Source organism: Lycium barbarum, chromosome 3, assembly GCF_019175385.1.
Source record: "Lycium barbarum isolate Lr01 chromosome 3, ASM1917538v2, whole genome shotgun sequence".
Taxonomy (NCBI): domain Eukaryota; kingdom Viridiplantae; phylum Streptophyta; class Magnoliopsida; order Solanales; family Solanaceae; genus Lycium; species Lycium barbarum.
In genome coordinates, this window is record NC_083339.1 from 143,160,329 (window position 1) to 143,186,829 (window position 26,501).

At 34.5% G+C, this 26,501-nt stretch overlaps 3 long non-coding RNA genes across 3 annotated transcripts; 1 reads left to right on the forward strand and 2 right to left on the reverse strand.

The window, feature by feature from the left end:
- Nucleotides 1-3,951: 3,951 nt before the first annotated feature.
- Nucleotides 3,952-14,203, reverse strand: LOC132633221 (uncharacterized). Its single transcript, XR_009579609.1, has 2 exons — nucleotides 13,795-14,203; nucleotides 3,952-12,203 (listed from the first exon to the last, which is right to left on the reverse strand). It is a non-coding gene; the product is annotated as an uncharacterized LOC132633221 (long non-coding RNA).
- Nucleotides 6,837-7,585, forward strand: LOC132633222 (uncharacterized). The gene is made up of 3 exons (XR_009579610.1): nucleotides 6,837-6,973; nucleotides 7,249-7,409; nucleotides 7,516-7,585. It is a non-coding gene; the product is annotated as an uncharacterized LOC132633222 (long non-coding RNA).
- Nucleotides 14,204-23,374: 9,171 nt separating the features above from the next.
- LOC132634328 (uncharacterized) lies at nucleotides 23,375-26,000 on the reverse strand. The gene is made up of 3 exons (XR_009580115.1): nucleotides 25,497-26,000; nucleotides 24,622-24,745; nucleotides 23,375-23,915 (listed from the first exon to the last, which is right to left on the reverse strand). It is a non-coding gene; the product is annotated as an uncharacterized LOC132634328 (long non-coding RNA).
- Nucleotides 26,001-26,501: the final 501 nt, after the last annotated feature.

Genomic DNA, 26,501 nt, shown 5'->3' on the forward strand with positions numbered 1-26,501 from the left:
AGCTAGCTCTTCTAAAGCCAAAACCAAAGGACCCCTTGGTGATTAGACATAACAGGCAACGGTCCATGTCGTTTCTATCGATTCTTGCCATGATTTTGCAGTAACATTTTTCCTAAGATTTTACGTTTAATATGTTTGCCATTTATCAATGAGGTTTAATATGTACTCCCTCCGTTCGCTTTAATATGTTTGCCATGATTTTGGGAGTACTTGTACACTTTTGACTATGCACACCCCTTAAGAAATAATAAATAAAGTGCATAATTTATCAATGTACTCATATTAAATGGTGCATATTTTTATTGGATTTGAAAAATGATTTGAAGTGAGTATTTAATACTATGGGTAAAATAGGAAAAAAGAAATTGTCTTATCTTAATATGCTAAAAGTGACAAGTAAAAATGATAAAATACTGGACAAATAAAAGCGAACGGATGGAGTATGATGTGATGCATGAAAGTAAAAGATTCAAATGTTCAGTGTTTTAAGAGGCGATGGCGAGGCGTTTTACGCAACACAAGGCAAGGCGTAAGTTCTGAGACACGAGGCGTAAGTCCCATGAATCTACAGAGCGTATGTCTCCTGTATCTTCAAGTTTATAATTTTATTACTAAAAATAAGCAAAAGTAAAGTTTTCATTAAAATTCTGTAAATAAATTCATATAAATCACCAATAATATAAAAAGAATTATTATAAATATTATTTGAGAAAGGTAACAACACAAAAAATAATAATGACCTAGATAATCTTTAAAATGAAATCATCATCAATCTCTAGATCTATTAGTCCTTTCCACCCTCAACTAATATTTGCACTGACTTTTATTTGTATAACCTAAGAAGGAGAAAGACAAAAAGCATAAGAGCAATGACAACAAATGGATAAAGTTGCTTCAGGAATATAATGCTATGAAATTTCTATCATCAATTTCAGGCATAATCATCTAAATATATATATGGCAGTGTTATTTTCTATGCGATTTGCTTTTTTATTTATATATTTTAGAAAAAATCAGTACAACATGATAACCTAAAGTATAAGTATAATAAAATCATAATTTATAGCAAAAATACTTTTAAAACAATAAAAATCAAATTTAACGCTCGGAACGTACGCCTTTACGCCTGGGGCTTACACTTTTGCGTCTGGGCTTACGCCCCAAATTCTAGGATCTACGCCTTTTATTTACGCCCCGAAGTGTTTTTGGTACGCCCCGCCCCGAAACTCTCCCCAAAAACGCCTCTGAAAACACTGGATATGTTATCATTCTTAGATTTTGTTTAACACAATGTGCCCCACTCCCTTTGTCTCAATTACGTGACAACATTTTCTTTTTAGTCTGTTCCAAAAAGAATGTTAATTTTCATATTTAGAAACAACTTAGTTTGAAATTTTCCCTTTATTTATAATCGCACAAATATCCAAGGGTTGTTCTAGTTCACAAATTTCAAACATATTATTTTCTTTCTTTTGTGTGAAATCAAATAATGACACATAAATTGAGATTGAGGGAGTATATTAATCACGTCAAGTGAAATATTTATGTCAATAACATATCGACCCATACCCCAAAATTAGACCGACTTACGTGGTAAAATTGAATCTGATTCTCACCCATTGTGCTTCTATAGCGAACTTCATTTCTCTGATGAAGACGAAGAATATTTCATTATACACCCGTATCAGATCGCCATTCAATCTACTAGAAGATCAACTTTTTTTTATCGTGAATCTATATATCTAAAGAAGTCCAGACGTACAGAAACATATATACATATCTTTGGAAACATATATACATATCTTTGGTCATATTCCATTCTTGAGATATAGCTTTCCCCAAGACCCACTCTAATTAAAGCTACATATATCCGGGCCAGTCCATTTCTTGTATAGTTTTTTACATCAAGTAGCCCCACAATGGGATCAAAGATCAATGAATTAAGCTTGAGGGGTTTTAACACGTTAAGTGGAATGACTAGGAAATTCTTGACAAGCATTTATCAATTGTCACACTGCTTCATTTACACGTATGAATATTGAATTGTTCTTTCTCTTGTTGATCACTACTTTAATTTTTAGCCGAGAAAAAAGTCTTGGTTGGATGGAAAGGCATATGTGTTGAGGATCACTTTTGGAATTTTCTCTTCTACTTGTTTCTTGCAACTTGTACTGTCTCAAGGCTCGATTAAAATGCCAAAGATATCAATTTTCTCCTCACCTACCCATTTCTTATCTCTTCTTATCATACTATAACATTTTTAAAAGAGAAAGTGCGTAGATATCCAACATTTTGTTATATGAGAATTTTGATATTATCCCACGAGCCACAAGTCTGTCTATATTCACCCATCTGAAAACCAGCTACCCCATTAAGGACTATATCGTCAATCATGGACAGTCAAATTCAAGATACTATTTATTCTTATTATTGAAATTCCGGAAAGCACAGATGTAATGTACCACACATTCGTTTTTCCTGTTTGGTTTTGTATCATTTGATTTTGGTTTTGCGATTTTGTATTTTGAAAAGAAGTCGTTCTCCGAACTAAAATAAATTTGGTCAGATTCGATTTTTCTCCTTTTTTTTTCAGTTTGAATTTTTGATAAAACGCAAATATACATAATCGAATATGTAGTTATATTTGAAAGAAAGAAAGAATAAAGAATGACAAGTGATAATTTCAAATCTCTTAAATATTTAAAAAAAAAAGACTTAATTCACATATAGAACAAGTCAGCAGGAATTAACTTGCAGTGTAATGTATTTCATAATCAAAACAAAATGTACGTATTATTGAATGCCAGTCAATTTCTTTGCTGATCATCTACCAAGAATGAAATCATGTGTTACATATAAATGTACTAAATACTCTATTAAATAATTCATTTTCTCAGTTATTATTTTATAAAATCCGAAAACCATAATTTTTAGTCTAATCAAAACCACCAAAAACCAAAACAAATAACAAAAAGAAAGGTTGGTTCAATTTTTTTTTCGTTTATTTCTGATTAATGCAAATCCATCCCTACCCACAAATTAGTTTATTATCCTTTCTTGGGCAGAGATCATAAAAAATAATAACGTTAATTTAAAAAAGAAGCAGCACAAAGTCGGAAAGACCTAGCTCTTCAAATGCATTTTTATGAACCCCCCCCCCCCCCCCCCCCCCCAAACGAAGGATGAGCATAATAAAGCAAGAAGTCACAGTGAAAACTACTATTTTTTTCGGGAGATAAATCTTCAAAGAAGGGTATATATGGCACTATAGGTAAATATTATGTCAAATATGAGAAAAATAAGCTGCTATACAAGACAAAACACAGATCCACATGGTACACATGCCTTTACGCTAGATGAAGTCATACAATCCGTGAAGCCAATTGGGCCAAAATGAATAATATATGCCGTCATAGGCTTCATAATAGATATGGTATCAGAGCAGAACTCCTACAGTACATTGTGCGGAAAACATCCGTACAAAAGCAAAGTCCCTATGGGGGGTCTGTGTGACGTCCTTAACGAAGGGTAGACTTATAAGGATGGGTCAAGGTGGACTAGAAGGCTTCTATACTTACAAACTTCTGAACATAGAGAACATATAACACTAGAAGCAAATCTCGCAGTCAAAAAAAGGAGAGGAAAATGAAACAGTATCATATAATTGAGAGCACAAATTCACATGGTTAGTACATTTTGAACTCAAAGATAGTGTAACTCAACTAACTAGACCAAAGAAAATTGTATGTGACATGAGCTTAAGCAGCAACATAACCAAATTAAAAGAGAAACTCAAACGTTGAAGCAATTTAGTAAAAAACTTAATTCATATATATCGGGTGTCTTATTTATACCAGGTGTTTGTATCAACCCTATTAATTTACTATTGTTAAGTAATAAACTAAGGTGAGAATACATATTCGATAAATATAATTTAGTAAAGAACGTGGAGTCAGGGATTGAATATTATTCCGGGGATAAAGGGGAACTGGAGCAAAATTTGTTTACAAGCAGAAAATTTCAAAGCAGTGATAACAAGTTTGAATATTATTCCGGGGATAAAGGGGAACTGGAGCAAAATTTGTTTACAAGCAGAAAATTTCAAAGCAGTGATAACAAGTAAGATGATCAAGTGGAGCAAACCAACAGGTAACACTTGGAAGCTCAACACGTATGGAAGCTACATGGAAAATCAAAACAAAGCAAGAGCTGGCGGTATTGTTAGGAACAGAAATGGGGATATGGTCATGGCCTTTGCACATCCATCCCAATTCTGCACTAACAATTATAGTGAAGCATATGCAGCTCTAGTCGGTATTTCTTGGTGTGTCAATCATCCCTTCGAAGCCCTTGAAGTAGAATTGGATTCCAAGATGGTCGTACAAATGATTGAGGGTTCCCTTAAACCTCCTTGGAGGTTACATGGCATCATAGAAAGCATTAAGTCAAAGATGGCTCATAGAAACATCTCGATACAGCATTGCTATAGAGAAGGAAATGAGGTGGCAGATGCCCTAGCTAAATACGCAACAAGAATACAAGTCCCTAGAATTTTTTTGGTTGAAGGTGACTTGCCGATGGAAGTTAGAGGACCACTCAGAATGAATAAGCTCAACCTTCCTTCCTTTAGGAGGAGAGTTAAAAAGAATGCAGGTTGGTACTTTGAACCTCCGTGAGGTGACTTAGGCGAAATGCATTAACTGACTTAAGGAGGTAAGGTACCATGTCCCCCTCCAATGTAACTGTATTTTGGAATCAATGGACATGGTAGGGGTCCTGCCAAACCCCCCATCACTACGATGGTGATGGATTTTTGGGGGAAAAAAAAGGAGACAAATCGGCAATCGCTAACATTTGCAGAACTCTAGCTGAGCTCAAATCAAAGTTTAAAAAAAAAAAAAAAAAAAAAAAAAGCCCGGTACACTAAGTTCAGGCTATGTGCATGTTCGCGGAAGAAACAGACCACAAAAGTCTACTGTATGCAGTCTTACTCTGCATTTCTGTAAGAGAGGGGCTCATGCTCAAATTAATCAAATAAAGTTGCCAAGGATCTCGGAAGAGAAAACCCCAGATGCAGTAGGACTTGCTAATTATACAACAGTTTGGATCACCATCAGAAGATACATACAACCCCCAGGAATTAAGATCTACAATGACGGGAAAATGATTTTTAGATTTTACAACCACTAATATCTAGAACGATTTCTTTTTTTGCTCTAGAATAATTGGGAACCGAAGTCCTCATTTTATGAATACTTCACCCAAAGGAAGCACCAGGTACCTGTCACCCCACATGTATAAAATCTGCAGTAATCGCATATAAATTTTACTCCTACTTCAATTTGACGGTAGAAAGTCCCCCAGAAAGACGATTCTTTCGTAATGATATTAAATATGTCATAATATTTGTATAGGTATTAAGATTTTGAAATTTATAATACTCCCTCCTTTATGTGAACCTATTTTTGAGAGCAGTCTAAGAGAGAAAGGAAGACTTTTAAAATTTGTGAGTTGAAACAAGTCAAAAATATTTGTGTCGTTATAAATCAATTAAAAAATGAATCCGTTTTCAAATCTAATTTGGCACTACCTAAATAGAAAACAGGTTCACGTAAATTGAAACGGATGGAGTGTTAAATGATATAAAATCTTCTCATAAGTGTAAAATTACAAGATTAATTTTCCTTTTAAATTTAAAAAGGATCTTCTTTTCAAAATGAACAAAAAAAACAGTTCACATATAAATTGTAATAAAAGAGATATTGACTCTTCCAGAAAATGAGGAACAGAAGCTTTGTTCTTCTAATTTCTATGGGGAAGCTTTTTCTTATACTTCTGTTGTTTTTTTTCACCTAAAAAAAAATAGAAATTGACTACGGAATTTCAGAAAAAAAAAAACTCTGTAAATAGGATATTTTGATAATCCACCACCAATGCGTGCTAATCGCAGACAAATTTTTATTATTTATAGCTTGTTTGACCAAGCTTATTTTCCCTCAAAAGTGTTTTTTTTTCTTTTAATAAAGTGAGGTGCTTGGCCAAGCTTTTGGGAGAAAAATAAGAGCTACCGGGGAGTAGCAAAAGTTATTTTTCGTCCAAAAATATTTTTTTGAAAAACATTTTTGATAAAAATGCACTTATAAATATTTTCTAAAAGCTTGGTCAAACACTTATTACTGTTCAAAAATATTTTTTAAATTAACTGACAAAACACAAACTATTTTTCGTCACAAGTACTATTTTGAAAAGTTAGAAGCTTAGCCAAACAGGCTAGTGTTGGAAGAATCTTTGTGGCATTTTTGCCTTTGTAACGTTGAGTGAGCACAGTGGAATGTATGGTTAACCAGAAAGAAACTGAATTTAGGGTTATTAAAAGTAACAGTGCGAACTTGTGGCGGTGGTGTATTTACAGTGAAAAACGTCAATAACGAACATATCTAGGGGACAGGTACTGGAATGAATTATTTACTCTCATAGTAGTACTATTTTCTTTCTATAAATAGGCCCTTCTCTCCTGCTAGTCCTTAATACGGTAGTCCCCCAAAATTAATACTACTATAAATCTCCCAACCCAAAACTTACCCTACTCCTCCCTGTCTGCATTAAACACCAACCCTACCCACCCACCCAAAATTCATGTTTTTCTTCAACATTTTGCTGTACTACTAATTATTAGCTGTATGTGTATAGGGTATTGAATAGTATGAAGAGGAATAAGGGAAATTGGCTATATTGTTGACAGAAGATAGAGAGCACATATGATGACATGCTAAATCTGGAGAGGCCAACAACAAACTACAAAAGCATATCACTTCATTTGTGCTCTCTATGCTTCGGTCATCATGTTCAGCCTCTTTTTTCCCCTTTTTCTTCTTTTGCTTTCTCTATATATGGTAGTTGTTCAATTTTAGGTTTTCTTATTGGGGAAATTTCTTGCAAATCTTTACTACTATAAAAGGAAAGAAATTGAAAGGTGGGGTCGTCTTCACACAAAAATTAATTATCGAGTGCTACGGTTTTTTTTTCTGTCCTCTTTTGCTGTGCAGATTTTGTCGGAAGGAAGATCTGAACACTAATCTGATTTTTATTATTTTATGTATATATTCGCTTGATTAATTTGTGCTAAGCTTACTTGATCTGCCCAACTTCAATTAAAAAACTCATGTACAAATTGTCGGTTTATCATTAACTTTAATGTACTTTAGTGTTATAAATCTATGTTCTTAATTTTTTGCCCTAAGCTTGCAGCTATCCTCGAAACAGATCATTTGAATCTCTGGTCCTTTGCCATGTACCTGAAGACAAGTCCTTCGAAGGGGACATTAAGAAACTACAGCTACTTATTAATCTCTCTCACACACACAATATATTGAATAGAAGTATCAATGGATGAAGCGCTGCGGCACCAGGTTCATCTGAACTCAGTTCTTTTTATTCGTAACATACTTATTAATCTCTCTCACACACACAATATATTGAATAGAAGTATCAATGGATGAAGCGCTGCGGCACCAGGTTCATCTGAACTCAGTTCTTTTTATTCGTAACATACATTTATGTAGAAAAATGAACTAAAACAGTAAGTCTCAACCCATAATTTCACAAATATAATGAATTCTAAAAAAAATTAAAGATTGAACTCATATTAGCTCAGGTGATTATAGTTTAATTAGTAATTGACCGGATACATATTAGTCAATAATCCATAGAAAGCATGATTTTGGGCTAGTAGTTGACAACTATATATGGTCGGATTAAACAAAGAGGATTAATAAAGCTTGAAATCATCTTAATTGCCTTTGTAGCCTATATATTAAGTTAGTTGAACTATGGTTCTTCTGATCTAATTCTCAGTTCTTTCTCCTCCTATATGGAGCATCATTTATTCCCTAAGTTAGAGTCTCAAACTATTTTATCGTTCTTATGGATGCTTGAAATAATTAAACTCAGTAATTCTTGAAATAACCGGCCATACAGGACAGCAAAAAGGTCAATGTAGTAAACTTAAAAAATCAAGCAAAAAGTCACGAATAGAAGAATGCGCTAAATACAGTCTCCATGAAATGAGTGAAAAAAATTAGCAAAGGTAAATGACAAAGAGGCAACAATAATCTCCAAATTAGTGGCTTAAATTGGGATAATCACCAGATATATGTAAGCAAAAGAAGCACGCTGCACTTTGAGTCTTTATGCTAAATCAACAACACGCGTGCTACTAATTGCTTTTGAGAATGCTGCTTTCCTAAAAACTACCATAAAGTACTTGCGCAATTTCAGATTGGATATAATTAGGTAAATGTGGTGAATAAAAGAGTTTAATGATTAATATATATATATATATATATATATCCAAAAAATTCATTAGATATTATCTCTAATTATGATTGTGATGCCCAAGAGGAGCAGTTATTATAAAGTTTTCTTCAGCAAACTAGATGGGTAGATCCAACTATTAAAACTTCTTGAGGAACTCACTGCAATATAATGTTGTAGAAAATATGATTTTTTGTGTATGAAAATATTGAAGTGCTTGAACTTATTTGTCTTGGAGGTTGTATGACCAAAACAGATATAGTAAGTCTTATATTGCAGTTGATTATTACTCAAGTTTCATGATTAAGCGTGTTAATTAATTATTTGAAGAAGAAACACGAAAGCTAAGATTCATTCCTTGCCTTAATTAATTTTATTGAGCTTCCCACATCAATTGTGGATGGGGGACTTGGTCTTTTTTATAGTTCTGAGCAATTCTTAATTCATGAGCTAATTTTAAAGATTGAATTAGACCTAAGGTTCAGAGCACTTGGGCAAGGAGTGAAGTGGTGGATTTCAAACACTGCTTCAGAGAAGCTAATAAGATTGCTGATTACTTTGCAAAGTTAGCTGCTGCTAGTAGAAATGAAACCTTTTATACTTCAAGACATCAACTGCCACAAGAAGTTAAAGGTTTAATTCAACTGGATAAATGGCACTTTCCATCAATGAGAAGGAGATATGATAAAAGCAACTTCTTTGTAAGTTAATTTTCTTAATGTAGTAGTAGGGATGGAACTTGTATAGGTCAAATCCTCCCTATGTAATTAATGATTAGAGGTTTGGCCCATGTCCCCCTCTAACATGTGTAACATTTTTGTGCATTAATGGACCTGATAGAGGTCAAGTCTAACCCCCCACACCTAAGGGATCACAACCTAAGGTAATGGCTTATTAAAAAAAAAAAATAGACCTAAGGTCATTTTTAATGAAAATGTCTAATTCCTTGAATTACCCTAAATGATGTAGAGAGCGACTGAAAGGGAGGCTCGGCCTACAGGGAGAGTGGTGGGCTGGGATTTTCTACATTGTAGACCAATTGAAAGGGATGTAGAGTAGTTTGGTATAGCCTTGTTTGGGGTAAAACATGTTAGGGTCCAAATCCTGTCATCCCTACCTATATTCTCCGTTGGGAAGTAAAGAGGGATCCGAAAATTGTGTCAACTTTTCTGAAATAGAAATCTCTTCCACGCATATTTTATCATTATTCTAGGAGTATCCAAGAGGTAAGCCAATACATCTTTCTGTTCTAAAGAGCACAAAATTTTAATTTTACAAGAATCAACTTTATATCATTTAAGTATAATAAAATTTCAATTTAGGGCCTGTTGGAAAGCCACCTGGTAATTGGAATTGATGTAATTACTAGGGTAGTAATTACAAAGCCTAGTAATTACACAGTAGTGTAATTACAACGACCTGTTTGTTTGTCATAACGTAATTACAGTGTAATTACAAGCGTGTTGTTTGATTGCACAAGTGTAATTACACATTTAGTTTAATTTAAAAATAAAATTTAATTATAAAAAATTTAAAATTAATATATAAAAAATGTTTTCCTTATAAATGATATTAAATTAGTTATTTAATAACACATTGTTTCTTGAAAATATATTAATTAATAATCATATATTTGTAACTAATATTGTAAAAAAATAATGGATATATATTTTTCAAATTAATAGTATTTAATTTTAATTAATTATAAAACTTAAAAGAAGATTTTTTTTAAGAACGTCATGGATTGGATGTTTGACAAAAATATAATATTTATAAATATAATATCATAATGTTATTCAAATGTTTGACACAAAAAATCCATCAAATGCAAGTGACAAATAAACAAAAAGCAAATAACTTAAAATTGAAAATATAACATAAATTCAAAATCCAAAAGAAAAAGTTTAATATAATACTCTTATGTCAAATTCCAATATTACATAAGTAAGTTCATTCAAAAGAAAGGAAAAATACACGTCTATAACCTCATTCACAACGAAATTCTACTTTAATAACGTCACTCGTTGTATGTCAAGTTTGTTAATGATTCATTCTTTCCAATATTAAGAGGTGTAGTTTCCAAAATTAGAATAATAACATGGTTATGCTAAATGAAAAAATAAATAAAAAATACGATCAATTACATGGAACCACAAGAAGTAAAGGTTGGGAATGGGAAGAAAGGAAATGAAAAATACATAAAAAAAAAAAAATACATTTTCAAAATACAATAATTAAAAAGAAAAAAGAAAAAAGAAATTAAAATAATAGAAATAAAAATAAATTAAAAATTAAAAGAAATTAAAAATAAAAAGAAATTAAAATAATAGAAATTAAAATAAACAAAAAAGAAACAAACTAAAAAGTAACCATGTAATTACAGGGTGTAATTACACTCAATTCTCAACCCCCTTGAGAATTGGAGAGTGTAATTACACCCTCTCAATTACACCCAATTCCCACCTAATTGTGTAATTACTTGGTCAAACAAGCAGGCCAAACTGTGTAATTTACACCCAATTACACCTAATTTCAATTACCTGGGTGGCTTTCCAAACAGGCTCTTAATTTTAGCTTGTATATAGTTATGTCAAACTAAATGAAACAAGTAAACTATTATGGAGGAATTAAGCACACCTTGTATATCAAATCTGCAAGTATGATGCAAATATAATCTACCAAAAATTGCTGTAACTCATGAAACTAGTTCTACTCATGAAATGCGAGAATTAAAGGTGTTACTTTAGCGTCTTAAATTAGAACTGGAATTTCGGATATTGTCTATTGTGATTGATTTTATTTGATCATCGCATCTGTAACTGAAATGGTTCTAATGGAATTTGTTATTGATGTTTGGAGTTCTGCTTGTGAACATGTTTGATTATACGGAAAAGGTCCAAAAATGTCCCGGAACTATCCCAAAAGATTTAAAAATACCCTTCATCCATCTATTGGTCTAAAAATACACTTCATCCACCTATTTTGGCTCACTTATATCCTTAAACTTAACTACCCTCTCCGTTCTTATAAGTATTTTTTATTATAATTTATTACGAGATGCCTCCTTATTGGTCGAAAATAAAGCCCCGGCCCTCCCCACCAGATCTTATCCTACTACCCGACCCATGACCCGCCACCCACGACCCAATTCCCCTTTAGAGAAAACATCTGTGCATCAATGCCTTTGCACCCAAATTCCTTTTCAAGTGTAAGTAAAAACAAACACATGTTTTATATTATACTTCGCATATCTCATTTTTAGTCTAATGAACCAAATATCTACCTATAAAAATATATCTATCAAATATCTTGTCATTATTTAATCTTTGTATTGTAATCCTTGCATTATAATTCTAGTACAACTTGTGTATATACAAGTTATGCCAAGAATTTTTACACTATCGGGGATAAATTTAAATGATCTAATAATGTAAAAAAAAAAAAAAAAAATGCCATATATATCACTTAATATGCGTTCAACTAATTGGACGGAATGAAGATTCTTCCAAGGAAAAAAAAAACATATGTATCCTAAGATAAGGACATGTACAACTGGGTATGTATGCAGGAGCGGTTCAATAAAATCGGGGGCCTAAAGCCAACTTTAACGGGAGGTCTTATTTTTTCTGCTAAATATTTTTTAAAAGAAAAATTAACCTATAAATCTATTGTAAGTAAGAATTAGGTCTCATCCTAGAGGTCTTGGGTTCCAGCCTTAGGACAAAAATTTTTTGTTAGGGAGTGCTTCCCTCTTTAACCAGCTTTGCGTCTCGAAATCGAATCAATCGAAAAATTCAATACAGGTATCGAACATTGGATTAAAAAAATGAGGCCCCCAAAATTTTGGAGCCTAAAATCCCCGCTTTAGTGTCTTCGTCCTCTGGCTGGCCCTGTATGTATGATTGGACGATGTGGGATCATTAATGGTTAATTACTAAATTTAGCATAAACGATATCTTCTTAGTGAGGAAGATTCTTTAACATGACGCAGATTTACCCTTAAAGGGAAAGCAGAATAACTAATGAACTCGAATAATGACAAAGAAAGAAGAATTCATCCGGTCATTTGACCAAACTTCTCGAACTATACCTACACAAAAATAACTTGTTACCCACCATCGAGCATTAACTCAAATCAACTTTTAAGTAGGACACGAAACTCACGTACATAGCTCAAAAATTGTGCCACCTTGACATATGGCGGGCTGATGAGGACAGGTCAAACCTAATTAATTTTTAGGTGACAAGTTCCTAATTGAAGTGCACATGACTTCTTAGATGGATCTCACGACATAATATGAGATGAAATTAAATAGATTTAGTAGGTGTTTCATGACCATGCAATTTGAAACTCAAATTTGAGGTTTTGATTTGAAATCACTATTAGTTTATCACATTTGAACAAAACTTCAACATTAATTTGAAATTTTAAAATTTCAAATCTTAAAGACAACTAAAAGGTAGGATTTCAATTTTTAAAAAAAATTAAAACTTAAACCCATAAGTTATATTTTGCAAACAAGCTCTCATCCTTTTAAATTTTGCCCCAAAAAAAAAAAAGATTCATGCTTGACATTAAGAAATTGTATCATTATTATTAAAGAATAACTAGTTACTACTATTATTTATTTATTGGACCTGTGGATCCTTGCAAAATTATGTGTATTTAAAGGTTGTAATAACATATAATAGCAACCATTCATTTATAAAAGGAAACATATGGAGATATGTGATTGATTAATGTGGCGCTTAGGATATTCCGGTGTCTTAGTTATGGACTATGATTTACCCATTTAGTTAAGAAAGTTTTGATAATTTTTATAAATTGTGGAGATTTTAAGTTGAAGAAAAAAATACATACAACTTTTGAGATCAAAAATTCATGTCGAAATAAAATTTCAGACTTCAAATTAATATTTTGACGTCATGACGAAACGAACCTTTTATACAAGATATAACTAAGTTCACGTAATATTCGCTACTTTTTATAAGTGGAGGACTTCACTTTTTATATAGAAGATGATTTATTCTTTTTGAGATATTAGTAACTATTTTCTCAACAATAAATCCATCCAAACTCGGGCCCCAAATCGTGACAAAAACTTATCTTAACCACAAAACATCCCCAAGCTTTCACAAAACTTAAACAACTTCCGTCCAAAACTAGCTAACACCCTGTCAAAAACCTAACAACACCTCCTGTTCTGTCAAAAGCTGGTCCGACAACTTTGACAGTGATTTTTGCTGCCCTCATTGAAGAAATGCCGTAAATTTTGACTAGCTATGACCCTCTATTGACGACTCTTTTGACTATGATATCTTGTGGTGATATATTATACTCCTATTATTATAAAGAAAAAAAGAAAAGATTCTTTTTTCTCCATTTCAAGGAAATTAAACTAAAACGGAAAAGTAGAAGAAGAATCGGCATATATATCATCTCCAACGAATATAATGGAAGGAATAACATTTTTTTCTGACCTGAAAAAAGGAGTGAATCTGGAAACAGGCCGAAGGTGCTGAACCAATATTTAGCAAAAGGATAAACAAGCTTCGGATGCTTGTTTTCAGTCAGCAATTTTGCTCCGGTTCTTTTATCAATTGCAATACTTAGGTATTTTCAACGACGACAACAATACTCAGTGGCGAGAGGGGTGAAGTAGGAAGAAAAAAAAAAACAAATCAAAGGTAAGTGAAAGATTGATTTGAAGGGTGGAATGTTGTTGTACTGCAAAATATAGTATTTGTGTGGACGTGGAATTAGTACTTACATGGCACGACTCCTTTGAAGGATATGGTAGCGATAGTTTATTGGGATATGCGTGGAAGGCATGGGCAACGCGCTTCAATTTCGTCAGGCAGTTCAGTCGCACGTGGAGCTTTATCCAAGTTGCTGACTTTACTCTAACTATACTATAGATATGGATAGATGTTATAGATTCTTCTTCTGTTCCATGTCCCGGTTGTTTTGGATTTTTTTAAAGGAAAAATTACTTGATGCAGGTATCCTAGGCTTTTATAACTCTTTATTTGCGTCGAAAAAATAATAATCGAGATAAAAAAATCACAACAATTATTATGTTTGATTTCAAATATGAGTGTTACAATCTTTATGATTTCTCTAATTCGTCTTTTTGATAATAAATTCAGGGGTTTTTGAACTCCTTTCGACCAATAAGATTGAAGTGACATGGCCATATTTGATTGGCCTGCACGTGTCATTTGTACACTAAACATGCTGCATCATTTTTGACACGTGGCTTGATCCTGTTGGGTCTCATATTTGGCTTGACGCGCCACGTCACTCGCCATGTGGCACCAAACCAGGCCTCTAGAATAAGATGATATCTTGGGCTTAGCAAAGTGGTTATTTGTAGTCTAAATCAATGTTTCAAAGGTGTTTTCGGGGCAAGGCCGGGGGCGCAAATGGAAGGCGTAGATCCATAGGATGTATGCCTTAGAATTTGGGTCGTAAGTTCAAGGTGCAAAGCGTAAGTTCCGGGCATTAAATTTATTTTTTATTATTTTAAAAGTAATTTTGCTATGGATTGTGATTTTTATTATTAGTGTAATGATATTTATACTTTGTGTTATTATGTTTTCATGTTGTAGTGATTTTTCTTAAAAATATATAAATAAAGAATTAAAGCAACTCTCATAGAAAACAATACTGTCATAAATAGTTTTTCTAGATGATTATATCTAAAATTGAGATGATAGAGATTTAATAGCATTGTGTTTTCATGCTCTTACACTTTTTGCCCTTCTTCTTTTAAAATATATAAATAAACTTTGTGCAAATATTAGTTGAGGTGGGAAGGATTAATAGATTTGGAGATTGATAATGAAGTGAATGAAAATTTCATTTTAAAGATTATCTAGGTTATTATCATTTTTTATGTTGTTACCTTTCTCAAATAATAATTATAATAATTCTTTTTATATCAATGGTGATTTATTTGAATTTCTTATTTTTTTTAGTAATAAGGTTATAAAATTGAAGATACATCAAACATATGTCTCGTAGATCCATGGGGCGTACGTCCCATGTCTCGGGGTTTTGTCTCGCCCTCTGTTGCGTAAAACGCCTAGCTTTGAGCCTTGGCCTCTTAAAACATTGGTCTAAATCAATGGACTAGCCCAACGAAATTGAACTCTTTATCAAATTCATATTTATTGGAGTTAAATAATTAATCTAGTGATATTAATCTGTAATATTTATTGAATCAATATATCTTAAATTTACTATAATCCGAATTTTTTACTAATTTAAATTTAATAAAATTTAGTTATATACAAATGCACCTGCTTGAAGACTTATCGAATTAGATATACTTTTAATAGCAGCCTTGAAGTACTAACGAATGCCATCAAGACTTTTTATTCGTTACAGATGCCTCAACAAGCATGCCCATCATGTCATATTGCTCCAACTATGTACACTATAGTAATTAAATATTAATTCTTCAATCACTTGCTTAATTGACATATCATCACACGTATGTAATTCCACTGCCCACTTTTATTAAATCCTATTAGGAGTCAAATAGCTTTAGTTGACGTCTTCTACTTGGATAAGAAAGAATCCAGCCACCGAATTCATGTTGTAAACAGCTTATTGTTGCCAACTAGCACCTGATCCCACGTCGTAAAATAAATTGCCACTCACCCTTTCTTTTTCTCAATCTATATAAATCCACTAGATAAAGTATGATTGTGCTGGGCCCAACACGGTAGATAGCTTTAATTTTTTTTAATTGTTTTACTATATAATGTTTTTTGAAATACATAGTATTTGAGGTTTAAGTTTAAATGTGAAAATGATGCATGATTTTGTCTCTTTCTGTACTTGTGTATATTGTCTCAATATTTCTGACATTGTACAATATTTGTTAATGATTGACTCACTTAAAAATTTCATATATATTTGATTAACAATTATAATTAAAATAAAATAATAAAATGTACAGAGACGAATTATCCAAAAGTGGTTTGTATTGAAGTTTTCATATTCTTAGCTCACTTATGAAAAGAAAGATTTTGATCACCTACGCAAGGAACCTATCAATCCTTTTGACATAGCATCAGGATAATAAGTTCTTGTAGTTAGAATTGCAAAAGAGATACTCTCTTTCTTTTCTTACCTATTCTTTCTTTGATTTTCTATTACAAAGTCATATAACATGAAACTCTTTTTAATTGAATGATAACCTTTTCCTTTATTAATAAATATAAAGTGGCTAAACCAGTCATTCGTCATGCATGTCAACTAATATTCTAGTTATTTACATTTTTTTCTCTATCTATGTTTTGACTATTTTGATTATACCCTGTTCTTATGCTGAGAATACAACTTAAAAAAAGAAAACATACATAGAAAGTATAGAGTAATTTTCACACTTTTTAGTAGCATCACATTTATATTTCATTCTTTAAAAAAAAAATTATAATCTCGGAGTTGGCTTTTTTACCTTGAATTTTTTTTGTAGATGAAATATTATGAACTAATTAAAATTGCAAGAGAAATATATTTTGTTTTCCACATTTTTTAACAATTAAACACCAGTGATATTTTTGGTTCTCCCAAACAGCTCTGGCAAATGTATAATTTTCCAACAGAACTTTGAATATATAAATTTAATAGAACATCTTTATGTAATAATATAAATTTAAGAACGTCTTTATATTATAAACAAAAATTGGTGGAATACATAAGTGAAAATGTATGCTTCAGTTAATTTTGTTATATGACAGTTACTTTGTATATCCACAAAATTACATTGGAGTAAGCGGCATATAAATAATTTGTCATTAATTAGACATAATAATTTAATAACATTGCAAATTCCATATCGTGCGCACGGGTGGCCACTATGGAGTTCTTCTACATTTTCATCTCCATTGGTAGCCCACCTTAATTAATTCCATATCATGCGCACGGGGGGCCAACTCTTCAAGTGTATTAGGCTTTATTCTTTGCAAGATGTAGCGAAGCCTCCAGTTCATGCCTTGAATGCACATTTCAATGGTAGAAGTTTCACCAAGGCGGTCTTCGCAGCAGAGGCTCAAACTCTTCCAGCGATTGATGAAGTCAATAACTGGCTCACCATCATGTTAAGTTTTTTTCTTTCTTCCCCCCCCCCCCCCCCCACCCCCCCATTTAGGAGGATTTATAGTGTTTCCACACTTCCCCTCCAGTGTGACTCGAACCCAGGACCTACCGGCTTTTGTAAGTTCAATCATACTAACTAGCCTTGTGCTACAAAAATGATTGAAGAATTCTTGCTCCGGTTGCTCCCAACAATCTATAGAACCAGTTTCGAGATCTGTGTACCAATCAAAAGCATTTTCTTTGAGAGACGGACGAACTGCTTGACGAGATAATCAACATAAGTCCCAGCATCGTTACAAGTCTCGATGAAGTGCGCTATATGTTGGAATTTCCCTTGCCATCAAAGTGTTGAAATTTAGGAGGTTGATAGCCGACGAGCATCTTCAAGCTATCGATTCTTTGTGTGTATGGCTTTGCATATGTGAGAGAATATTTGGATGATGACTCAAATTTATCTTCGATTTCCTCTATGATGAAGTCCTTCAATTAATTAACAGGAACCAGACCTTCAGCGGAGACTTGGATCTCTTTATTAGTTGTCGCTTACTTTTTGGGGGACTCTCTATTCTCTTGAATTTCAAGAAGCTTCATAGGTTCTTGACTTGATTCTCTCTCTATCATGCTATCCCTCTTATTTGTCAGCTTGGAAAGTTTAGGTTCTTGTTCATGCACGTGCTTAGTCAAGACTTCAACTGCTTTAGTCAAACTTGCAAGTTATTCTTCTATAGTGAAAGCGTCAATTATCATTGCTTGCACGGCCATCATGGAGGATTAAGAATGATATGGATCATCTTAAATGAAACTTGGACCGGGGAGCGTCTTGATAAGAAATTAGAGTATATCCCGTGTCTAAGACATCATCATCTTCTTGTATGAAGGGGTTGTTAGACTTGCAATAGTGCTCTTGTGGCAGATTAAGTTAAGCCAAAGTTCTTTTGATTTGGCCAATAATCTCCATGGAAATTTTTAATCCACTTTTAGAGTGAGCAGCCACAATAGTATTGTATATGGGGTTGTTCTTCATTTGAGTCATTTTGATGCTCTTCAACTTTTAAAAGAAGAGATGAGAGGTAGAGATTGTCCCACTAGGATTGCCAGAATTTGTAGACAATAAAATTGGTGTCGAGAAAATAATAATCAAGACATGAAAATATCACAACAATGATTATATTTGATTTCAACTATGAGTGTTACAATCTCTATGATTCCTCCGATTCGTCTTTTCGATAATAAATTCAAGAGTTTTTTAGCTTGATCTTGAACTTGTTGGAATTGATCTTGACTTGTACTTGAATTCAAGGGCTTTTGAGCTTGATCTTGAATCTGATGGTCTTGATCTTGAACTTATACTTGGATTCAGGGGCTTGAAGCTTGATCTTGAATATTTGTCTTGATCTCTAGAACTTCTAGAGAAATACTTGAGTACTTGAATGCTTTTAACTTGTAGAGAAATCTGCAGCATTTGATCCACGAGCTCTCTTTGGCTTCTTGTTTGAATTTCTGGTCCCTTTTCTAAATTATGAAGACCCCTATTTATAGTTGTAGGATGGAGGAGTTGTGATAAGGACGAACTCTTTTCGACCAATCAGATTGAAGTGACATGGCCATATTTGATTGGTTGGTACATTTCATTTATACGCTAGGCATGTTGTATAATTTTGACACGTGCCATGATCCTAGTGGCTCTCATATTTGACTTGGCTTGCCACGTCACTCGACATGTGACACCAAACTGGACCTCTAGAATAAGATGGCATCTTGGGCTTGGCAAAGTGGGCTCATCAGTTGTAGTCTAAATCAATGGACTAACCCAATGAAAATAGATTCTTCATTAAATTCATATTTATCAGACTTAAATAATTAACCCAATGATATTAATCCGTATTATTTATTTGGACGATTATATCTTGAATGTACTACAATCCGAATTTCTTACATATTTAAATTCTTTAGTTATCTACAAGCGGTACTTTTAAACTTCTTATGTGATACAGAGATTTTGAGAGTCAAACTTCTTTATTTTGACATTGAATTTGAACATATAATCTTTAAGTTTTTTGAAAAATAAGTTACATACGTAGAAACTACATAAAAAGTACAGTCACAATAATTAGTAATTTAAAATATTTAAAGGGCATAAGAATAAATGGCAGTCAATTTTTTTTTTCGTTTGACTCTCAAAATCCAAACTATATCACATAAATTGGGATAGATGGGGTATGTATATATATATATATATATACGCACACACATTTATACATATACTAGTTATAAATCAGCACGGGCCCAAAAACAAATGAAATATAAGGGAAAAGCTAATACAACTTTCCTATATTTCTCTATGAATTGAAAGGAATCTGCTTACTAAAATTGTTTGAACTTTTTTTTTCCTATTGTAGGTATTTAAAAGTTTCAAAAGAAAAATCAGTGCACAACATGCAAAGAAATTCTCTCTCTAGAGAAATCCTCTGAGTATGGCTACTATCGCACACCCCAGCACTGACCCACCTCCCCCTCTACCACCTGATCCTCCAAAACTGCCGAATGAAACAACCAATATGGAGGAAGATCTAACACAAAAGGAAGATCTAACAAAAAACAATCCTTCCGAGAAATACTACTCGAAAAAGATGCACTCCTAAATAATGACTATTAATTGGACCCCCGAATTGAAGCGACACAAGCAGTTATGGAAGAAGAAAAGGACCCTATCTTACTCTCAGACGAACAGGAAACCGAATCTACCATCAATGGAGATTCTCCCTTATCGTCAAATTATTTGGGAAAAAAACCCCACACTCATATCTAAAAAGCAAGCTGAATGCATTATGGAAACCAACTGAAAACCTTACCCTTATTGATTTAGGGTGGGACTTTTTCATAGTCAAATTCAGTCAAGAAACAAGCATGATTTATGTCCTACAGAATGGACCATGGTTCATCACAGGGAGCTTCCTCTCCGTTCGAAGATGTGTCCCAAACTTTATGCCAGCAGAAACCCTTATGACGTTTACATCCATATGCGATAGATTGCCACAGTTTCCCACGAAAATTTATGACAAAGCAATCTTAGAAAAAGTGGGAAGAAAGACTGACACACTTCTAAAAATAGATACATGTACATCTACCAATTTAAGAGGGCGCTATGCACGTATCTGTTTACAAGTCCCCTTGGACATCCCAGATAAGACTTCGGTAGTGATAGGAAATCATGTGCAAGAGGTGGTATACAAGGGTGAGGGAATTCTGTGCAAAGGTTGTGGGAGAATTGGCCACACTATGGGGAAATGACAATACTCACCACCACCAAAAACACCCATTGACCCAAAAGAATGCTCACCCTCCATACCCATGGAAAATTCCAACAATTGGCAAACAGTAGCGTTTCTCGGGAGAAAGAAAACAATTCAAGGAAATTATCCCAGCAAAAGCAAACAACCACACAGCCCGACTCGACAAGTACAGGTAAAAACGTTCGATGCTTTAACAGGTAAGTTCTTGGAACTCAGTCATTATGATGTTATTAACCCAAATCACACCACTAACAGAGCTTATAAGAATAATACTGGGATTATTAATAATGCTAACACTAACACTAAAAATAGAAGGCCTGACAGCACGTTGGAGCACATAAATCCCAATGAGAACCACTTGCAACAGCCCAACTGCTCAGGCCCAAAAAATAATGAACCCACAAACCAAAGCCCTGAACCAAACCCAAAGGCTTTCTACAAAAAGTAATTCACCAAATATGGAAGCATGTATATTGAATGCACTTTAACTCCCCAAAATAAAACACACACGCACACGCCTAACACAAGCCCCAAGTCTGACTCCCCCACTTCTACCTAGGTGGTGGGGCTCGATAACAACAAAAAACTCAAACTCACCCCTTACCCCTTACCCCTCTGATAATTCCCCTACCTCCCTCACTATAAACGTTGAAGCTCCACCCCCCCCCCCCCCCCCACCCCCCACTATCATGGGTAATCATTAATTACCCGCCTATAAATGAAGTGACACACACAGTCGCTTCAATCGGATTTCATGAATTCTATATACCTGTAGATTTTAATGACTCAACTACCACACAAATTTCATGTCAATATAACCTCTCTTCTCTCTTTCCTCCAAACCAAACACCCTTGGACAATAGAGAACAATCAAAATCACCTGTCACCGCCGTTGACCTTTGTAACAACACCATTTCCACCAGACCATTAACCATCATCTCTCATAAAAATAGTACTTAAAGAACAAGCCCTAACTTTCGACATCATGATGGGTCAACAACCGGTCACTATCATAGTCCAAAACCCACTATACCAATCTCATGTAATCAGAGAGGGCATGAACCAAGACCTGGCGAACTTCAGCCACCAACTCTAGCTACAAACCATCCTTCAATCCCACTTCTACGGGAGTCTAGACAAAATGAACACCCAGGACATCAACTGGATGATGAGCCAAATCACCCAAACCTTACCCTTCTTCCTAGCCATCAACCTCCTCCCTTTGAATCCAATGTTCATACCATGGACGAACGCACCGACACCAAAACCACCCTTCCAGGTGCCACCACACCTGGACCTAGGATAAGACCAAGAAAAGGAAAATATGTTAACAAAGCAGCTCCATCAGACCAACTGGGAACTAGAAAAGCTATCAGCAGAATTCAGATCCCAAAACTGGACATCTATCCCTTCGAAGACACGTTGACAGTCGAGTTCAAAGAGTTATTGAGCGAAATACTTACTGCTATTTGTCCCAAAGAGATGACACAATGCTCCATGAAAATCAGGAGCCAAGTTGGGGTGAATGCTTCAGCAATAACACTAGATCCCGTGTTGATTCAAAATACCAGACCCATTGGGGAAGGGGAAGGGCAACGAACTGAACCCACCACTTCTACACCGTCTAATGAATTTCATAATCTGGAATGTGAGGGGAGCCAATAGCTCAGGGTTTCATCACCATTATGATGCAATGGTAAAAATGAATAGACTATCTATGCTTGTTCTCTTTGAAACCTATATGGCGGACCACAAAGAATTTATTGGTGCCTTCAACTTTGGTGCACAAATTCAGTCCTGTGCCTCTAGTCAGTCTAGTGGAATAGTCATAATGTGGAAGGAATACCTCCTCAAAATTGAGGGTATTTCTATTATCCTTCAGTGCATCAATGCAATGGTCAAGGTACTCCAAACTTCCACTTCTTGGTTAGTTTTTACTGTTTATGCTAGTAATAATTTTTCTAATAGTAAAATTCTCTGGGGCAGCCTAGTTGACCTATCCAGTTCTATAATGGTAAATAGTTGCTTGGGGGAGATTTCAACAAAATTTTACAGGCTAGAGACAAGTATAGGGGGGAACTGCATAAATAATAATAGAGCCAGTTTATTTTGGGCATGTTTAAACCAATGCAAACTTGTTGACCTCGGGTTCAAAGGTAGTAAGTACACCTGGACCAATAAAAGGTATAGAAACCGACAAAACCTTATCCTTGAAAGGTTAGATGGGTGTCTTACGAATGACCACTGGATAACCCTTATCCGGATGCGAGTGTTACATATTTACCCCGCACGCGCTTTAACCACTGTCCTCTTCAGATTAAGCTTAAAACCCATAACCTTAGCAATACCAACAAGCCCTTTAGACTTGAACCCATGTGGTACAACCACCCATCCTATCCCATAGTTGTTCAAGATACCTTTGACCCTCCAAATTCGCTACTCAGAGCCACTGATGTGTTCCAGGAAAAAGCCTCGGATTGTAACAAATCCACTTTTGGTAACATTTTCCACAATACGAAGAGAATCCTTGTAGCATCCCCTTTGGGAGGATACCACTTACGAAACAAAAGCTAATTTTACACTTACGTCGTTTATAAAAAAAAACTTATGCCAAAAGATATTCACAAATATATTTAATAGCGGAAAAAGGCCCATGCGGAAATATTTGAAAGTACGACATTTTTTTATTATTATTTTTTTATTTTTTATTTTTTTATTTTTCATTGCGCTCTCCGAAAAATTTCTTAGATGAAATACAATAGCAGAGTATCATTTTAAAATGGTAATTCCCTTCTCAAATAGTCAACACATTTAAGAAGCTTCGTTTTGAAATTTTATTTCCAAATCAACACCATTACGGGTCTATAATATGCACAAAACTCAAACTAGTCATTTTCACAAAACTATTATCATCCTTTCTACATAATTACAAGACAAAATACAAATTCAGTATATGGCATGACTTGGGTTAAAAACACACCCTAAAATAGCAAAACCAGTCATCAAGTTTAAGTTACAAGCACATGGTCTTGTTTTCCACAAGCCTTCAAAATTTCATACGTAAGTGCCACACGTGTATCATGTACAAGTCCCCAAAAATTTACAAAAACTAGATGCATATGCAGATGTGATCTTCACAAGGGCTCCCAAAAAGTCTACTCCAAATGGTCATCTTCATACCTCATCTCGCGCATTACCTACGATAGAAAACAACTATCGCTAAGCATGAAGCTTAGTGGTGTATAAACTTTGGGCTTGGAGCCATTAAATTCTCCAATTCCCTTGTTCGCCGTAGGTGGCTCAATAAGCCCAAGTGAACAAGTATATCAAAGTATTGAATACAACCCTTGGAGAGTTTCAAAATATCAATACTAATATTCTAAGGCTCAAGTATCAAGAAAACTTATAATTCAATTCAAGAGAGTTGTCAAATAACCAATTTCGCCAAATATGTACGTCATGCCATCACACCAAGCACAATTAATATCAAGACGGGCCGAAGCCCCGAAATCAAGAAGGACCGAAGCCCATATCAAGAAGGGTCGTCACCTAATATCAAGAGAATCAAGAACCATGTTGAAAGTGATTTTCCACTCGTACTCGAAAATGGACGAAAATCCATCGTCAAGACGAAATGTAAATCCAAAGTCAAGATGGGCAAGATCCGAATCTAGGGGCATGCCAATATCGATGACTAGTCACCATAACGAGAAGGACAAAGTCCCAACAAGAATGCAAAATGATCAAGCGATTCGTACAAGTGGGCGATTTAGCAAAAGTTTTGCAATACTTGAGACAATAACCATACAACAATATAATATAAAGAGTAAAGAAATAACTCATCAAGATACTTCAAAATTCCAGAAAAATAAAGATATTTTAAGTTCAAGTTTATACACAAACCTTGGCGTTTTACCACACAACAAGTTCTACCACAACTCGAGGAGTACAAATCATCTACGCCATAGACCAATCAAAGTCCACTTCGTCAAATAATTCCTCTTAGCTTGTACAAGAGCATATATACCTTAAATACACAAATAAATATCTACTTAAGTTCAAAAGTCCCAGCACATCACAACTAAACACGAAATCAACGAAAATCAGCCCAAACTATCAAAACAGAAATTCTGGACAGCGCTACTGTCTTGTATTGTTGTTCCGTTTCGAAGGGGTAAATGGAAAAAATGGACTTTGTGTCCTCAATGAAAGTTGTAGATATATGTCTTAGGGTCTCATATAAATTCGAATCACCCCTACAGAAATTTTGTACAAAAAGATATGCTCAAAATACTAACAGCAGTCCATGTAGAATGTTCAAAACAGAAATCTGGACAGCACCTCCCCCTGCACTTCATCACCCCTTTTCGAGTAGCTAAAGGCAAAACTGGGTTTTACATCCTTGATGAAAGTTTTAGGTCTATGAAATAGCTTTCCAGAACATCTTGAATCACTCAAAACGGATCTGTATACAAGGAGTTATGCTAAAAACACTAACAGCAGTCCCAATCCAAAAACGGGTTTGTATACAATATCTTCATACACTTTATTCTCTCAAATTCAAGAACAACAACTTATCAACAACATCAATAACAACATCAACAATTATTATACATCATAACTCCATTAATTCCACCCATTTAAATCCAACAAAACAGCCCCCAAATCCATAAATTGCAATAAGGCAACAAACGAGTTTATAATGCTATTTTTTCCGTTCTAATCCGTTAAAACTCCAAATAAACACTTCAATAACATAAAATAAATATTATACATACCTTAGCAGTAGCTCAACCACGAAAATCTCCTTCCCCAAGGTCAATATTTAGCTTAAAATGGCGATGAAAACTCGTACTACACTTTTCTCTTCACGAGCTTTGGGATTCGGAGCTCAGATTTTGATCAAATCTTGGTTTTTTTCTCTCTACTCTCTTCTCTCTCTTTATCTAGGAGGTTCTGGAAATTCTTGGTCTGGAAATGAAGAAGGGAGCTGAAAATATCCCTTAATGGGCTAAGGGGTTGGGCCTGACCCGACTTGGAATCGGGTTGGGCCGAATTTTGCTGTCCAGCTTGACCTTTCTGCATTAAAACGTCCATAACTCTTTATCCAGATGTCACTTATAAGCCCATAATATATGGTTGGAAAGGTATTTCAATTATCTACAACTTTCATTTTATGAGTTTTTCCAAATTCCCAAATTCGGATGGTGTTACGACCTCCCGAAGTCAGGTCACCCGAAACATAACTAAAAAAAAAAAAAAAAAAAAATCTTCTAAAAAAATTTGAGGTGTTTGATGTGGCGTGATTTTACGCCACAATCGATGCTTTTTAACTATAAGTTTTACTTGTTTTTAAGCAAGTCTACGTCATTTTACGTAGTTTTTGTCATGTTTCAGGTAATACGAGGTCCCTAGAGCCTAAGTGTGGAAAACAAGCAAAAAAGTTGCAAAACTGGAAATAACTGGAAGTTCTGGAAAATACCGTGGAAAAATACTCTACGCGATCGCGCATAGTACCCACGCGATCGCGCCCACGCGGGAATTGCACTCCACGCGTTCGCGCTGTAATGTAACGCGACCGCGCCCACGCGCGTTGTTAATGACACGCGATCGCGCAGGATCGACACGCGATCGACATTAACGGAGCAGGGGAGCTGACGTCATCCACGCGATCGCGCAGACACATGGCGCGATCGCGTTGTAGGATTTTCGGAAATTTCGACCAGAACTCGAATTTTGACGATTTCTTCCATTCCAGTTCATATAAATAGAAAATTAGGGCA